The sequence below is a fragment of the Solanum pennellii genome, chromosome 1 (assembly GCF_001406875.1).
Source record: "Solanum pennellii chromosome 1, SPENNV200".
In the NCBI taxonomy this organism is placed as follows: domain Eukaryota; kingdom Viridiplantae; phylum Streptophyta; class Magnoliopsida; order Solanales; family Solanaceae; genus Solanum; species Solanum pennellii.
Window position 1 is genome coordinate 31253190 of NC_028637.1, and position 13575 is coordinate 31266764.

At 33.6% G+C, this 13575-nt stretch overlaps 1 pseudogene; it reads right to left on the minus strand.

Moving 5' to 3' along the window:
- LOC107019600 overlaps positions 1 to 9936 on the minus strand; it is a 54087-nt pseudogene extending 44151 nt beyond the window's left edge.
- Positions 9937 to 13575: the final 3639 nt, after the last annotated feature.

A 13575-nucleotide genomic window follows, 5' to 3' on the forward strand; every position in this document is an offset into this window, starting at 1 on the left:
CCATAATTTTTATTTGGAATCACTTGAAAAGCTTGGCGGCTCTTTTCTCATATATGCTATTAGTATATAATCATTTAAGACTTATGAAAATTATCATGAGGGTCTTCTCAACATTAAGAAAAATAAAATCATTTACAATGTTCCATCGTTCAAGCTTGGATGTGCTCATAAAATTCTGAAATTTATACATAATGAACCATTCTATCTTAAAGTGTGGACAATTTCTAGTGATAATTATCAAGTTTACAACTTGACAATAATTTCTTGATTCCTTCAGTAGAAATGTGTTGTAGGGTAAAGTATAGGAGATTAGAAACAAGAGAGTAGGTTATGTGGTTGAGGCTCAACAAATTGATCGGGATGGACATTGATATTATTGATGTACCTATCTTAAGGCACTTCATCGTGAATGTTAGGAAGCTAGTCAATGTACGGTACTTAGAAATCATTGCTACACTACAAGTTTCACGACCCTTCCATGCTTGTTCAAACGCTAACTCACGGATCTTACGTACTACATGAGATTCCACGATGCTATTAGCACTTGAAATTTCATGGAGATGTAATGCTAGATTATGTTGTTACAACATATCTCAATTTCAAATAGTCGAGGCTGATTACAAGACTAATTACTTATTTGTGGTCTACTTTTGTAAATAATGAATGATATACTCAATCTGCAGTTAAGGATAGACTGCATGAGCACATTCTTCATGCCTCGCAAGATATGCAAAGGTAGATATGTTATACAGTTGAGAATTTTGAGAAATTGGATATTGTGTCTATTTTTGGATGGGAGAGTGAAACTACTTTCCCTAATGTGGTTGGGGATGTTGTTAAGTACTTTATTGGTGCGATCTTTGTAGATTCTAGCATTGAAAAAGATATTTAATACATTTTTAAACATAAGGCCTCTTCTTTTGTGTGCATCTCCAAGCTTTGGGGAGATAAATACTACATAGAAGAGAAGAGATGACCCCGAAGACACTTGATCTATCTTTATTCTCATCAGATTAATTAATTTCTACAAAAGATCTATCACACTACGGAATGAATGATTTGATCAACGAATATTCATTTTTTTCTTCAATCTCGAACGAATTTTACCAATTAATCAACTCAGATCGAACTAATAAAACCCCAAAAGAAATTATAAATATTTGTTAGGTTCAAGGAGACAAAATTTGTTTGTACTAAATCTTATTTATGGAAAATAAATTCCGACCACAAAATAAATATGATGAAACAAAAATATTTTATTAATTAATAGTTTGGTTAAAATTTTATCCCTCTCTTGATTCTTCTAATAGATAATTTGCACCTTAAATGAATTTTATTTGATATCCATGTAAATAGGTTTTTATGGATCTTTTTTTTTTAAGTATTTGGTTATCAAGAAGAGTCCACCCACATCTTGATATCTTTGTAAATATTTCATGAATTTATGAAATTTTCAAGATCCCTCTCTAAGGGATATATTACACATTATATAGTGTAAGCTAGGAGTAGTTTTCAAGAAGGCCTAATTGAAATTTGACTCATCTAGTAGAGTCCCTCACAAATTTGATTTCTACTAATGTCGAGTTTTTGTATATAGAATCAACAAAGATCGCACAAACAACGCACCCAATAATATCTCCAAACACATTTTGGAAGTAGTTTTTGTTGGGTATGTAGCCAGAAGATGGGAAATAGAGGAAAAGAGAGGAATTTGAAAAGTTGGGAACTTGAAAAATCCTCTTATGATTAAATGAAAAGGCATTGTCCCTCATCGGCTGTGTAAAGAAAAATATGAGAGTTTAAAGGCAAAGTCAAAAATCAATTAAACATCATGGAGAGGATGGAAGATGCAGATGGCTTGTGTGCAATGACCTTGGAGTGTAAATTAGTTGGAAATCACAAGGAGTGGTTTCTCGACTTAGGTGCCACTAGACATATTTGCTCTGCAAAAGAAACCTTTGGAACGTACACTCTTGCTGATTACGATGAAGATTTGTTCATGGGAATCACGATAACATCAAGGATTGCAGGAACTAGAAAATTAATGTTGAAAATGAATTCCGGCAAGGTGTTGACTTTGAACAATGTTCTGCATGTCCCTACTATTAGAAGAATTAAGTTTATGCTGCATTACTCGTTAAGAATGGGTTTAAGTGTGTCCTAGTTAGTGATAAAGCTCTAACAAGTTAGAATTAAATGTTCATAGGAAAGGGCTACCTTAATGAGGGTCTTTTCAAACTGAATGTAATGCTTGTGATAGTATTAATAAAAATTCTGCTTCTTTTTACTTATTAGAGTTAAATGATTTATGGCATGCCTGTTTGGGACATGTAAATTACAAAGCCTTGCGAAAATTGGTTAATCTAGAAGTATTGTTTGATTTTAAATATGATAAATCCAAATGCGAGATTTTTGTGGAAAGTAAGTTTGTTAAAAATCCTTATAAGTCTATTGAAAGAAATTCTAAAACTTTAGACTTAATTCACACAGATATATTCGATATGAACTCAACACCATCTCGTGGTGGGAAAAAGTATTTTATAACTTTTATTGATGACTGCACTCAATTTTTTTATGTATATTTGCTTAATAGCAAGGATGAAGCAATTGATGCATTTAAGCAATACAAAAATGAAGTGGAGAACCGATTGTATCCAAAGATAAAAAATGACTCGAAGTGATAGGGGTGGAGAATATGAATATCCTTTTGCAGAGATATATTTGGAATATGGTATTTTTCATCAAACTACTGCACCTTATACACCACAGTCAAATGGTTTGGCAGAACGGAAGAACAGAAAATTAATGGAAATGATGAATGCCTTAATGATCAATTCTGGTTCACCACGAAACCTTTTGGGGGAAGCCATCCTTACAGGTAATAAAATATTCAATAGAGTACCCCATGGAAAAACACAATCAATTCCATATGAGTTGTGGAATGGAATGAAACCCAACCTAAAATATTTCAAAGTGTGGGGGTGTTTAGCCAAGGTAGAGGTTCCTTTACCGAAGAGGGTAAAAATTTGAACCAAAACACTAGATTTTGACTATATTGGGTATGCTGTGAACAGTAAATCCTGTCGGTTATTATTTCATAAATCTTATAATCCTGAGATCCATATTAATACCATAATTGAATCAGATAATGCAGAGTTTTTTGAAAACATTTATCCCTATAAAATAGAAAGTGAGTCAACAAGTGAAAGGCCTAAACGACCACGAGACGAATCAATGGAAAATATTCTAACTAGTGAGGAACCTAGGCGTAGTACTCGCCAAAAAATATCTGCTTATTTTGGACAAGGTTTTGTAGCACTACTGCTTGAAAATGAGCCTCAAACATTTAAAGCAGTTATGTCTTCGTCTGAGTCAACTTATTGAAAAGAAGTAGTTAAACGTGAGATCAAATCAATTTTAAGTAATCACACTTGGGAATTGGTTTTTCTTCCTCCTGGAAATAAACCTTTAGGATCAAATTGGATCTTTAAATGGAAAATGAAATTTTATGGGACTATTGACAAATATAAGGCTAGACTCGTAATCGAAGGGTAGAGACAAAAGGAATGTATGGACTACTTTGACACATACTCTCCAGTAACAAGGATAACATCAATTTTGATGTTAATAGCACTAGCAGCAGTGCATGATCTTAAAATCCACCAAATGGATGTAAAGAGAACCTTCTTAAATGGAGAGTTGGAGGAAGAAATTTACAATGAACAACCTGAAGGATTTATAGTTCCTTGTAAAGAAAAGAAAATGCGCAGACTTGTGAAATCACTTTATGGACTCAAGCAAGCACCCAAACAATGACATGCTAAATTTGACCAAACAATGTTGGCAAATGGATTCAAGATTAACGAATCTGATAAATGTGTTTGCATTAAAAATGTTAAGAATCATGAAGTCATTATTTGTTTATATGTAATGACATGTTAATAATGAGTAAAGACATTGACGATATGAATGATACTAAGCGCATGCTGTCCAGCAAGTTCGATATAAAGGACTTAGTAGTTGCTGATTTGATCTTAGAGGTCAGGATTACAAAAAATCCCTAGGGACTAGCATTATCTCAATCTCATTATATTTAAAATGTATTGGATAAGTTCAAGTAGTTGAATTTCAATGTTGTCAAAACTCCAATTGATTTAAGTTGTACATTTAAAAAGAATGAAGGACTCTCAATTTGAATATGCCAGAGTGTTGGGATGTTTGATGTATATTATGAATTGTACACGACAACATATAGCATGTGCTATTAGTAAACTAGGTCGGTTCACTAGTAATCCGAATCAAACTCAATGGATGGCAATGAAACGTGTGTTAGGTTATCTAAAATATACAGAACATTATGCTTTGCATTATAATAAATATACTGCTGTGATTGAAGATATAGTGATGTAAAATTGGATCACCTGGTCAAATGATGTAATATCCACGAGTCGTAATGCATTCATACTTGGTCGAGGAGCAGCCTCTTGGAAATCGTCCAAACAGACATGTACTGCACGCTCCACAATGGAATCTGAGTTCATTGCTTTCTATAAGGCTAGTGAAGAAGTTCAATGGCTCCGAAATTTCCTAGAGGATATTCCATTCTGGCCCAAACCTGTTGGACCTATTTGCATACATTGTGATAGTCAAGCAAAAATATGTAGGGAAGAGAGCGTTATGTACAACGGTAAATCTCGTCATATACGATAGAGACATAACACCGTAAGACAACTGCTCTCTAGTGGAATTATCACAATTGACTATGTAAAGTCAAGAGATTATGTGTCAGATCTACTAACCAATATCCTAGTGATAGAGGAAGTTAGAAGATCATCTAAGGGAATGAGTTTACGGCTTAGGACAAGTCAGCATGACGGTAACTCTATCTAGCAGACAGGAGATCCCAAGATCTAGATTCATGGAGAAAAACAAAGTTGTGGCTGACGGTTCGACATTGTCAATTAATTTAATCCATTCTCATGATGAAGACTATGTACATGAACAAGGTTAAGACTTTAAGGCTTGTTAATAAGGTAATAAAGCTTAAAGTTTTAAATGATTTGCTAAGTTTGGTAGATTTTACCAAATAGTGTATCTACGAGATGACACGGCTAGAAATCACCTATGTGAGTGTGAAGTGGAAGCCGCGTCAAAGAGAATTTTATGTCAAAATCCTATTGTCTATACACTAATGAAACCAGGAGGTGTTTATGGCTGAAATGAACACAACCGTAAGAACCATAAACAGTAAAGGGTTAATTGTGTGACATATGGTTGTCTAGGTATACACCAAAGCTCGACGGTTCAAAGATATAACATCTACCGATAGACCAAGGATATCCGACATATGTTCACTACGGAAAGTCCAAAGGGAAACCTTGTTATCCAGATGCAATTAATTCTTGACTATAAAATACACAATTGTCCATGCATTCCTATGTTATTACCATTCCCCATCAATGTGGTGGATTGTTTGGTATGTAGCAAGAAATGTTGAGAAATAGAGGGAAGAGAGGAATTTGAAATGTTAAGAACTTGAAGAGTTGGGAATTTGAAAAGTCCTCTTATGCTTTAATGAAAAGGCATGTCCCTCATCAGTGGTGAAAAGAAAAAAAGGAGAGTTTAAATTCAGAAACACTCCTACTAATTGTTAAAAGGGTTGGAAAGAGGGACCCCCCTCGCGCCGTCATCGTTGTCGCTCGCTCGTCTCAGCTTTGCCTTCGGCAAATGATCGAGAGATTATTTTTTGGACAAAGTTTATTTTAATTAATTAATTAATTAAATGACCAAAAATGTTCTCAATTACTTAGTTGATAACAGAAGTTGAAAATTAGCCGAAATGTTTCAACTTTTTAGTTGACTAACCCGACCTGACTCGAATCCGCGCGCGACCCGTTTTATTTGAACTTTCGCATTTTATTTCAATTTTCTGCCATAACTGTTCTAAAATGTTGTAAATTTTAGGAACATTCAGTACTATTTGAAAGGTTGCAAACTTTCATTAATGGTCATATGAATTCTGAAAGGGTAGCAACCTTTCGGAACCTATTCATCTTGCCTATAAATACAACTCATTCTTCAGAATATTTCCTTACTAATTTTATGATCTTTTTCTTCTTCGTCGTCTGCACACATTTTCCTTCGTGTACTTTCCTACTATGGATTGGTTCACTGACAGTAGATTTTATGGTATCCAAACTATGCTGATTAAGATCATATTACCCTAGGAGGTTATATTCAAAATCAAACCTCGGATACTAGAGGGGAATAATTTCCTTAAGGGGAAATTGTGAGTTCAGTGGAATTGTCTTTTTCTGATTTAAAAGGTTTTTAAGATTCTGCTATGTTTTTTACAAATTTTACTTTTTTTGAATTAAATTTTTGTTTATCTCTCTTACTGGTTCTATAAATTTCAGTCACTTCATGTTTCTGAATAACTTATTAGAATAAGTAATTTATGATTTCATAACACAAATTGGCAACAGTTTCATCCTCCCATGAAGAAGAAGGTGCTTGTGCATGCCAACCTTTTTCTGCAGATTGAGCATATCATTCATTGTTAATAGAAGTATACATCAAATCAATAATTAGTCATGGAGTCAGTTTGAATAGTTGAAATAGATATATGTTGTAACAACATAATCTAGCATTGTATCTCCAAGAATTCCTAGTGTTGATATGATCGTAGAATCTCATGTATCTTGTATGATCGTTGAGTTAGATTTTCAACATGTAGTGAAGGATCATGGAACTTGTAATGTAGTGAGGATTCAAAGTACCAGACATATTAACTTGTTTCTCAGCATTCATAAGGAAGTGTTTTTGTCATAGGTGTATCGACAAAATTACTGTGCAACAAAAGTCATTTCATAAATGGTAAAGTCACTACTTCCCCACACAAGTTGAGGTAGGAACCTATTAGTCCCTCAACCACATCAACTACTTCTTACTATTTCTAATAGTTTGTCTTAGCCTACTATACATATTTATTGAAGGCAATAGGAACTCTTAACCAAAGTAATGAACTCGAGAATTATCATCATGAATGATTCACATTTTAAGATTGAATGGTTCATTATAGATGAACTTAGATATTTTACGAGCACATCCAAACTTGCACAGTGTAACATTGGAAATAATTTTAGCTTTCTTAATTTTGAGAAAACCCTCGTGATGACTTTTGTAAGTCTTAAATAATTGTATACTAACATCACATTTGATAATAGAGTCTCCAAGTTTCCCAAGTTATTCCAATTGTAACTTCTACAGGCATTTTTTTGTTGTCATTACTTCCAAAACCATAGCAATTGGGATACAAAGTTTTTGCTTGCAGTTCAAGTTTATTCTGCATGACTGCTTCCCATATAAAATCATAAGGTTGTAGCAGGACAGATAGGTATTAGGAGAGATTCCAAACCTTGAGAATATTATTAATTCTAAAGTATACACGTATGGCAGTGAATCTGTTGTATTCCACCCGAACAGATTCACTCTCATACGTGTACACCTTAGATTCATAAGATTCTCTAGGACAAGAATCTTTCGCCAATTACTTTCTGTCTTCTAGAACCTTTGGACTTTATTGGGCAAACTAAAATTTTTTATTAACTGCAAAGGTTTTTAAAGTGTTGACAACAAAGAAATGCATGCAGAAGTTTCATTTTGAATAACTTAGGTAACTTGGAGACTCTTTTCTCAAATATTCTATCAGTATACATTTGTTTAAGACTTATGAAAATCATCATGAGGGTCTTTCAACATTCAAAAAAATAAAATAATTGGGAGTGTTGCATTGTTCAAGCATGGATGTGCTCGTAAAATTTTGATATTTATCCGTAATGAACCATTAAATCATAAAATGGGGTTCGTTCCTAGGGATAATTCTCAAGTTCAAAACTTTTTCAAAGAGTTTGCCTTCGGTAGAAATGTATAATCAGGTAAAGTAGAAGATTATAAGTAAGATAGTAGCTAATGTGGTGGGGAACTAATAGGTACCTACCTTAGCTCAGGCGCGGAAGTAGTAACTTTATCATTTATTGGAATGGATCTGGATAGACATTGATTTTATTGATGCACCTATGCTAAGGAACTTCCTCGTGAATGTTGAGAAGCTATTCAATATACGGTACTTGGAAATCACTGCTACTTTACAAGTTTTGTCACTCTTCGTTGTTTGTTAAAGCTCTAACTCACAGATCTCACATGCTACCTGAGATACGAAGATGCTATTAGCACTTGGAATTTCTTGGAGATGTAGTGCTATATTATGTTGTTACAACACATATTCGAGACTGATTCCAAGACTAATTACTTATTTGCGGTCTACTTTTGTAAATAATGAATGTTATGCTCAATCTGCAGTTAAGGCTAGCCTGCATGAGGACATTCTTCATGCCTCGCTAGATCTACAAAGGCTTTGTTGTACTTTTAAGGATTTTGAGAAATTAGATCTTGTGTCCACGTTTAGATGGGAGAGTTGAACTACTTTCCCAAAGGTGCTTGGAGATGATTTTTAATCCCTTGGTAGAGAGAGATCCTTGTTAATAATGGCTTCGACAAAGATACCACATTTCTAAGCATAAGACCTCTTCTGGAATAGGTTATTAGACCTCAACCAATAAAACTCTATCAAGCAAGACTATTAAGTGAACTATGCGTCCCAAAAAAATTCATGGGACAAAAACTTGACATCTGAGACATCAAAATTTTGTAGGACTCTACAAGATGAATCCAATTTCATTTAGGGTTTTTGGAGACTTTTTACCATAAACTATAGCTCACACTTATATAACACTTATATGAAGTGCATATATTTCTTTGAATATGCATCTCTAAAATTTTATATATTCATGAAGTGATCAAGATATGGGCACACTCTTTTTGACAACCAAATACTTTAACAAGATCGGTAAAATCCTTTCACAAAGATCAAATAAATCCTAAGAAGGTCCACATCATCCTTGTTTTGGTGACACTAATAGACTTTGAATCGTGGAGTAAGCTTATGAGAGGGAAATCAAGGGATAAACATATATGTACTCACAATATTTATGAATAAACTCATTATTTTTTATTTATTTAGTGATTGCAATAATTTTTTCTATTTGGAAAGAAATTGTGCAACTAACTTGCATGCGTAGTTTGACCTAATTTACTCGGCATCTCCTCTCTTGAAAATATCAAGCAACAAACTTCAAAAACTGAAACTCCATTCTATGGGTAATTCAAGTATCATCTTTGAATTTATAAGGTTTACACTCTGACAAGCCTTGAAGATACAGCACGAAAATGTTGTTCTTGTTTTTGTCACTCTTTACCGAACAACACTTGAAGTAATTCTCCAAGTGCCATAAGAAGTTCTCCGCTTCTTGGGCGTCACGGATGCCTTTGAACATACTTGACTTGGGATCCTCGACCTTGGCTTTCCTATATCGGCCGGATGATGTCGATCCTTCATCTTACATGCCCTCATTGAGTGCTTTATTCTCGACTCTCATAGCTGCAATCATACTTAGCGCATCAATGAGCTGACACTCCAAGAAAGTGATGGCCTCCTTCATCTCGAACTCGTCATGCTGGCGTCCCTCCAACTCCTTGCAAATGTTGTTGTTTTCCTAAGGTTGAAGTCCTTCAGAGTCCTGAACTTTTAATCGACCTAATCCAAATGCGACCTAATATCTCTATGGACTACCTCTCCATTTGAACCCTTGTGACCCATTCCTCTCCGATGGTGGCGTCAATAGTCTCATCGCCATAATCATCGTCACTTGTTTCAATGGTCAAATGTGAGTGACATGCTAGTGCCTTGCTTGGTGTAGGGTCGAACAACATTTCCTTACTACTCTGGTGGTGCTTATATCCCTTGCTTATCTTACTTCCACCATCCATCTTGATTGTTGTGGTGCTAGCAACGTTTATATCTCCTTCATTGGTCATTCCCTTACTGAAAACCTTTTATATGATACCACATTGTCGGAGACTTAGAGTCTAACTAATGTACCATGCAACACTTTACAACTTACTGTATTTCACGGTCTTGTAAGCTCAAGTAGGACTTTTGAATGTAAGACCGCTAAGAGAATGCAAGAAATACTTAGAGAAACTTGAAAAGATTTCAAAAAAGGCTTAGTATTACTTTGTCAAATTTTTTACACTTGGTTGGAACATTTTTTCAATTAGAGTCCCTTTATTTATATTACCTCCATAAGGCCTAAATGTAAATATTATCTACTTAAAGTTCCCTACAATATTTACACTTCAGTCCTATTCTAGAATTCTCTAAAACTTTTAGTGAAGTCTAAAGCCTTCTTCAATATGTCTAGGAAGTTCTAGAGTATTTTACCAACCTCTTCATAAATCTAGATTTTCTCCCTTGTCCTTACGCCTAATTCGAACAAGGAAGTGGTGGGACATGACACAATGGATCATTGCGGTCCAATTTAATAACACTTTTCATTAGAATCTAGACAATAATAACTCCTGCAACACACAATGCTACGAAGTTTCTTCGTATTCCCTATATTTTTAAATAAGCTATGGATCACTAAGGTCAAAGCCAAATGCCACTTTCCATTAGGTATATGGACAAAAAAATCCTAAACAACCTTATAACACCCAATGCTAAGTAATCCAATATAAGAGTAAGCAAAATTTAAGTGAATACAGAGCTAAAAGTATATTGTTCATACTAGTATAAAAGGATGTGTTCTGGTAAAGGCATTTGTCAAACAAAAATTGATATAAACAACAATTACGTGTCAATTCTAAGCTAGTTGGGGTCAGTTCTTTTGGTTTTTTGGATCAGGGCTAGAAGGAATGGATATATAGGTGACATGTATAAGTTATACTTCCAATCCTCACATTATGATGACCTACTAATAGGATTATGAAGACACAAAGAACTTCATATATTGGAGGTGCACCAAAAGGTACTCAATACCTACCTAGAATAGTAGAGTTCATAGAACATAATAAAAAGGCATTCAATATATTGTTCACTAGAGGAAAAATTCCTTCTACATCAGAATTATATTTTTTTAGCATACAATCAAAGCATTATCTGGTCAACAAGGAAGTGAGTTGAGAACCATGAGGTATCCAGTACAATTTTCACCAGTGGAAAAAATCTAGGTGATTTCTTCTATTTATGACTTGAAGGATAGACCTACCTAGTAACACGATCAAGCAAACAAGATATATGAGAAAGAAATAGAAAGGAAGAAGGAGACATACTTGATGTAATTGTAGGTGCAATAACAATAAAGGAAACAAAATATACTATTAAGAAATAGAAAGAAAGACGGGGGGATTTAGAAGAAAAAAAAGGATGATCTATCAAATAAAACGCAATTAATTACTAGAGTAAAATCTAAAGGTGAAAGAAATCTAATTCGTAAAAGTGAAGACTTACCCAAATAATCAAGAGGGTTAAATTGAACAGCTGTAAGGGTTTCCCATATTCACAAAGTAGCCTAAACATAAAATGTGCATTCAAAAACCAACCACTAAGACAAATCCTAGTTTCTGCTATTTATAATAGTAGATAAAAAAACCTAAGCTAGTTACAGTAATAATCTTGAGCTAAAACGAAGAAAAGGCTAGCCTATTAATTATTTAAAATGTAGTCATCTCTTGCTTAATTTTCATTTTAGCGTATTTTTAAACCTTCCATGCTTGTTTTATTAATCTTCTAAGGTATCCAAATTACCTCGAATCGACATCATCAGAAATGAATAAAGGAAGGAAAAAGATAGGAGTTGTTGCCTTGGTTGACTGAAACATCTTGTATGAGAAGAAGAGATATAAGAACATTGGAAAAGAGAGTTGGTAAAACCCACAAGAATCGAGAAGAGTAATATTCAGCCCGAGAAAGGAGGCAACACAGTAAGAATAGATTTAATAGTTAGGGTTATTAAAAGTGGGTTTTACCCTAATCAGATTAGGTTGGGCTTGGGCCAAACCTTTATTTTCATTTTTTATAATTAATTAAATGGTCTATATGGCCCCAAAAAAAATATTTAAAAAAAGGGTTTTCCGGGTAATTTAGGGAGTATAAAAATATCAAATATGTTAAAGAAATGTCAATAACGTATTATTTTCAAAATAGTTAAAATAGGAAACTGCCATGATTTTCGTGAGTTTCTCATATTGAAAATACCTTCATCCCCCTTAACAACTATTAACATGTAGATGGTCTATGAATATAAGAAATTAAAATTTCATCTATAGTATATTATGAAAAGAGATTTATTGATCACCAAAGATGAAGTAATCCTGAAGAGTTTTCTAGTCCTCCAAAAATTTGAAAACAATATGAATCGAATTTGTTAATTCTCTCAATGAAATCCCAGTATGCATGATGACCAACGATGATTTACTCTTTAGATATAAAACTCTAATAAACCGTAATCAACAAAATCTAAAGAAATTATGTCCCCCTAACCATTAGACTTATATAGTAGAGGAATATGGTATTCATTGAAACACTGCTCATGTTCAAGTACTTATGTCACAAACTTAAGAATGTGCAAACAAGTAAAAGTAGAAGTGGACGATAGTTCGATGCCAGGTCTCCAACTTAACGACTATACCTTCAACCTTCTTTTAGCTACAAAAAAGGAAATACACGCATCAAATTAGGAGGGCATAAAATTATCATCTTGAGAACATGGTCCACATTCTCTTTCATAATTAACTAAAGGGAATATGAAGAATTCTTACCTTAACTATATTTCCATCTTAAGTATTGGCGTATGTACTTTCTATAAGAAAGACTATTTAAGAAAGAAAATTGTATTGCAAGTTAAGGAAAATGAGTCTTTAATGGAGAAGAAGTAAATTTTAAGAATTTACTATTTTGTATGGCCATAGTAATTTCCCAATATCGTTATAACAATAAATATAGAAAAGTGCAAAGAAATATAGTTGAGATGCTTCCTCATAAATGTACGAACAAAGTATTGGGATAACTCAAAAGATAAAAACATTTCAATTAATTGATAACAAAGAATGGGAGCAAAAAGGAAGAACTCCTAGATTAGCATAATGGAATATACGAATGGTAATTAAGAGTTCTTTAAGTTACAACCTTATTGGAAATGTCAAGAAATAGAAATGTTAACTAACCTTTAAAATGAATTTAAGAAAATATTCATAGTTAAACTCGCATTTCAAATAGCAATCCTAGTGTCCTTCACGACTTTCTTTCTCATAGCTACCACTTCTACAAGTTCATCACTCATTATGCCATAACTGGTTAATTCATCACAAAGTTGCTTAGCTAAAATGCAAAACTTCACCGTGTTTGACCCTTTTAAAAAGAGAGATTTCAACCCGTAGAACCAATCTATTCATGATTAGTAAATAAAAACATTTCATTGAATGGGATGGAAAAGTTCTACATAGACATTACTATATCATTGAGTTGTCAAGATCATAGTTTTAGTGTAATAGCAAAAGAATGATATTATTTTTTTTGTAAAAACTACAAAGTATAACTGGACACAGTAGGGAGTGTATCAATTCCACTTCCTTCTTAAATATGTCAAATATATCGAGAGACAAATCAATCAATAT